Consider the following 5,929-nt stretch of genomic DNA (forward strand, 5'->3'; position numbering starts at 1 on the left):
GCGGATGGACATATATCTGTACTGTATCTTGATTAATCAGCAGGTTATAGTGCATATGTTGTTCTTGTATATAGTCTAGTTTATTGTTGATAGCGGATAGCGGCCTTCTTATACATATACTTTTGGGAATTTCTTACCCTTTCATTATCAGATCCACTTGATTTTACTTTGTGATATAATATTTATATATATATATTATGGACTTGTTGAGCAAGTCTGGCTCACACTTATTGTTACACACTTTTATCTGTCAGTAAAGCTTGAGAATGAAGCCTATTCACACCAGGATAGTAAAAAAGCGAGTTAAAAGGAGGGACCCTCTGGCACCAAGAGTGTTAATCCCAATCCAGGAAGAGAGCTTTGAACTACCAGATCAGGTTTAGCTTGAGTAGTTCTTATGTGTGTTTGAATAAAGTGGAACTAGTTTTAAAACATGTTTAGAAAGTTAGGTTATAATAAATAAAGATGTTTGTAAGATTTTGAATTTGAGAATGTAATAATAATAGTGTTGTGTTCTTGTCTTCAACCTTAAACTTAAAGATCATGAGTAGTAGTGAAGAGGTTAGATGCATTTTCATATAATTATGTTACAGGTTGATTTATGTTAGTAGTTGGCAAGTAACCCCCAGATCTAGACCCCAGATTTGGAGAGCGTTATAGTTTGGCATCAGAGCTGTAGGGTTTGGTCCCTGAAACAAGAACACTATAATTAAGATATGATAGAAAGATCACATAAAATAGAAATAGAGTTGTAATGGTTTCTATTAGGTTATTTTAGGAGATAAGGTTAGGATTTTATGGATTATAGGGATAGAAAGTTGACTTTTTCTTATGTTATCATTGTTTTATCATATGGAGACTTCGTCAGAGCGTAGACACAAAGAGCATGTACCAGCAGATCCACTAACTCCAGTATACATACCAGATCAGATAGACTATCTGCCAGGTTTGGAGCCGCATCCACCACCAGTATACCACTATCTACAGGATTTCAAGCCGCAACCTCAGCCAGTAGTTACTCTAGTTTCCTTAGCCGTTTATGCTCCAGTTCCTGATATTTTCCAAGATGCCCCATATGGAGGGTATAGGTGAGTAGGAGGTTGACCAGCCGGTAGTTCCCCTAGATCTAGCACCAGAGGTAGTACAACAAGGTTTGGCTGAGGCTCTTGGTGTAGCATCGAGGGGATCATTCGGACACATAGAAGGGCCCCGTACTGTCCTATACAGAGAGTTTTCTAGAATGAAGGAGGAACATGACTTCTGGAAGGCCCAGTGCCAAGAGATTTTGGGCATGATAGATCATCGAGAGACAGGACCGTTGATGGCACTACAACCAGATGCACTTCTTACGAGAGAGGGTCAGGAAGATTTATAGAGGAGCCTCTCGAGAGTTGGAGGAGTTATAGCATAAGGGAGTCCATATATATTATGAGTACCGACGTGCAGTCAGACTCATTCATGTAATACAACGGTCACTTCGTGAGGAGGTTGATCGGGCACCGCTAGGCTACTAAGGACATGACTAGACTGATAGACACTGGATGTAAGTTATATTTTATATGTTCATAGAGGGAGGTGTAGATTGCAGTAGTGAGAATAAATTGTATATCTCATGGTTTTGGTTTGTAGTTGGCAATATTAGTTGATAGTGTTTTCTCCCATCATAAAGAGATTCCTCATTTTTCCTTGAATAAAATACTTCAAATCAATATTCGTCAATGGTTTGATTTTCAGGTAGTGAGGGAATCACAACGGTCTCGCTTAAAACCCACAACCTTACAAGTTCAATGAACCCGCTTTTGACAAAATCCCCCCATGTCGAAAATAAAGAGTATTAGTATTTTATTTTGTGTTTCATAAATACAAAAATCTCATAATCGTTTGTTTAATTTAAAATCTTAGATCGTTACAGATCTTATCTTGTTTAGCAAGCATGACATATGTGTCGTATTTAATATATACATCATTAATCTAATTAAGCATGCATCATTAAACTACTATACACATACATTCATTATATGAGAATATATATGTAAAGTGCAATGAAGTAAACGTGGTTGGTTATGTCTTCATCCTATGTGATCTTCATCAAGCTAATGACAAAGATATAGGTCAATCTAAGGTGAAAAATAAATACAAGTTAGCTATTACATGTCTTATTTTTTGAGTTGTCTTTTTCTTGGATGGCCTCCATGTGAGATTACCCTTCCTTGATATTAAATCTTCATGTTTTCATGTACATTACAAGAATAAAATATAAAAACTAATATAATGAACTTACAAGAAGAACTCGAGTTACATTCGAGATTTATAATTACAAGATCAAATGACATGCAAGCCGTATTTAAAAACAATAAAACCATTAACCTAAGGTCATAAGCAATAACCATCCACTATGCTCAATTAACACATAAGAACATGTTAGAACACATAATCTGGTCTTAACATATAATACCCATCATGATCTAATCATAAAAACAAAATATGGAAAAAATCAGAAAAATCAGAATCAAATTCTGAAAACATTAAATCGCTATTTACAGGCAGTAAATGAAATCAAACACCTTACAGACGAGTCATTGATAGCTTCACTGTAACACCCCCAAATCCGGGGTCAGGAATCTGGGTCATCATGCAATCCTTTAATCATGTGTAACCTGCATTAACTCAATAATCCAATAATTCACTACAAGAAAAATGTTCATAGACATCGGTTTTTGGCCGATGTCTATGTTGTTTAGTAACCGATGTTGATGTCGGTGATGTCTATTCTAGACATCGGCCATAACCCGATGTCTTTACTCGCTTAGACATCATTTCTGGCAAACTACCTGATGTCCATGCATTATTTTTTTACAAAAAATGTTAGAAATAAATAATTTAATAAATAAATTACACCTATTACAACAGATTAAACATATAATGAGCTATGTTTTTTTCCACATAGACATCGATTTTTTTCATAAAGGTGATATAAAATCAGATATTAAACATCGATTTATTTAGTAAAATGTGATGTCTTTGTTGGCACTTAGACATCAATTTTATCCCAATTAAGGTGATGTCTATATTTCTTTTAGACTTGAACATGTGAGTCTTTGACATCAGTTTTTTAGGAAAAAACGATTTACATCAACTTCTTTGATATCAGTTTTTCTTCACTAAAAGTGATGTACAATTGCCTTTGAGACATCAGTATTTATATATTAAAGGTGATGTACAATTATTTTTTTGACATCAGTATTTATTCATTAAAATGGATGTCCAATCATTTTTTTGACATCAATATTTATTCATTAAAAGTATTTAAACAATGAACTAACTAAACACTTATATTCGTCAACATAAATATCAAGATCTAGTTTTATTACAGAATCATTCAAAATCAAACTAAGAGTTATTGACCTTAAGCTACAATAGAAGGAATGGCGCTGTCTTAAGCTACAATTTGAGGTTATCAGGTCATATACGAGGCTGAACTCCTGATGCTATAGAAGACCATTCTATAAATTTTTGTCTACCCCTAGCTTTTATTCCCTCTTCGAACATTTCCAATTTTTGACAGCCTACCCGATCTCCTCTGGAGTCTTTACCTTGATCTTGCTCGACAAGGTTCGGCATGTCAAATCCATCAGACTCCTTATTTTCAAGTAGTTTACCGCCTGAAATCACCAAAGATGAAAATTTAGCCATAATGTACACTCTGTTATATTTGTTTCCTCATATATCTAGGCCAGTCTTAAGTAAAGTCTGGTACTAAGGTACAAGCTTTCAATTGATAATCAAATATTCTAAAACAATCACAAATAAATGACAAAATCATGAATCGTCTATCCATCGAACTCTTTTAGACCACAAAAGTATTATACTAGCTGTGCAACTAAAACTCACTTGTGCTAGTTAGCTTCAGCAAAATGCCCCAGGTCAGAGATGTGAAACTATATGCACTCATACAATTCTTGGCAGCCTTATTCTGTTAGGTAAGCCTGATATGACAAATGTGGCCCTCTGCTACTACTACTAAAGGAAAAAGTGAAGCAGTGTGATACCACTCATTTTCAAAAATATCTTTATGAGATTGATTCTAGTCTATCACTCTTCCTCACTGATCACTGAGATACCTAAGCTCAATGTAACCAAACCATCACACCCTGCTCGATATTCACACCAATCAGTATTCAGTGCTACCTCCATTTCTCTAAGAATGTCCTCATTTCATGTTATTTCCTTCTTTATTTGGCCACACCATATCACCAAGCTACACACGCTAGGGGCATGATTGCCTCATCAGGCAGGAAAAACAAGATGCAAATTGAAGAAAGTACAGGAGATGATTTAAAACAAAAATTATGAACTGTCCATGTTTTACTCTAATCTAATGATAGACACGCAGTAAAAGTCACTGAAAGAAATTCTTTTCCCTTTTCTTTCTCGCTTTGTTCCTCTTCTTTCATAATGTTTCTCAAATTAAAATGTATTACCTGTGTCCTAAAAATTAAAATACAGGGAGTTGCTACATAAGACAAATTTACTAATAGGTTATCTCAAAAACTGTACAGTGATCCTAGTATTTGTAACATGAAATATGAAGCAAGTCAAACAACAGTCAGCATTTCTGCTAGGCAAAAAAAAGTCAGCATTTCTTATCAAATTCATATACTAATTGTCAACAATCTCACTAGTGTTAAATATGGTAGGTTTAAAATCAGAATAAACCCGTAGATACAGAGATATGAAACATTCCAGAATTAGCGAAGAGGCAACGGATGTAAAAATATGTGACATACCTGGGAGGGCTGCGTACATTCCTCATAAACTACAAATGGCTGACTTTTAGGATGTTTAAAAGCTACGTTCCGATTTGCTTGATAGTTAGTGTAAGAACCTTGAGGTTAAGAACCTTACACAAGTAGGCAACAGCCTGTAAATTTCTATAAACTGTTGTCCATGCAATAACAGGCACGGATCAAATCTAGCAAAAATAAGTACCGACCTGCTCAGTCAGGAAAAATTATAGCAAAGATAAGATTGAATTAAAAAAACAAAAAGGTATACTCACAATATTCTAGGTATTTCAGAAATATTTATCGATCCCAGTGAGTATATAGCAGCAAATGTCGGTAAGACCTACAACCAGGAAGTCGATACAAAATACATAAAACTCGAAAACTTTAATAATATCTATACATAGATTGCTCCAACTTAATCTGCTTATAATTCCAATTACTCGACAAACTTATAGTACCTTAATGAATTTCTGGCCATTTTCGTGGTAAACGTATTTGAGCTCTTTGTCATCTAAAGCATTAGTACCACAAGCTCCAATACCGAGAGCATACAAAGTAACATCTCTAATCAAAAAAATAATTCTAATTAAACAACAAAAATGCTCAATTACGATAATAATACATGTAGATATAAAAAAATGGATTTACCTCTCATCATAAGTGAACAATCTCTGTAATTGATCACAAACAAATCAAGAATTATATCGAATTGTAAGTGTTTAATTTAACACTTACCACAAAGAGTATGAGTGCAAAAGATTTTTTTTTTGAATTATCATATTAAATAACTCTAGTCCTTACCACAAAGAGTGTCCAATTATCAGCTTTGAAAGGCCTGTGAAACCACATTCTATACAAAAATATGTTGATTAAGCTTCAACTCCAAACTTAGAAAAGTTAAATTGAAGTTGTCACTGAACCTCAGTCTGTATTATACTTGTCAGAAATATTCCAGAGTGGAAACAACAGTGTGCATAACTAAGAGATCAAAGATTTGTCACTCATAATATTGTTGAAGAACTACTGCACTTACACGTGATTCAAACTAACAGATGATGTTTTCAAACCCTTTATTCGATGAGGATTTAAATTTACTCGGAGAAACACCAGATCCGAAGTAAATGCTGTTATATATCTGCAGT

At 34.3% G+C, this 5,929-nt stretch overlaps 1 long non-coding RNA gene across 1 annotated transcript; it reads right to left on the minus strand.

Moving 5' to 3' along the window:
* Positions 1-5,071: 5,071 nt before the first annotated feature.
* LOC141664269 (uncharacterized) lies at positions 5,072-5,462 on the minus strand. The gene is made up of 3 exons (XR_012551933.1): positions 5,436-5,462; positions 5,246-5,351; positions 5,072-5,127 (listed from the first exon to the last, which is right to left on the minus strand). It is a non-coding gene; the product is annotated as an uncharacterized LOC141664269 (long non-coding RNA).
* Between the last annotated feature and the right edge of the window lie 467 nt (positions 5,463-5,929).

Source organism: Apium graveolens, chromosome 6, assembly GCF_009905375.1.
Source record: "Apium graveolens cultivar Ventura chromosome 6, ASM990537v1, whole genome shotgun sequence".
Classification (NCBI taxonomy): Eukaryota; Viridiplantae; Streptophyta; class Magnoliopsida; order Apiales; family Apiaceae; genus Apium; species Apium graveolens.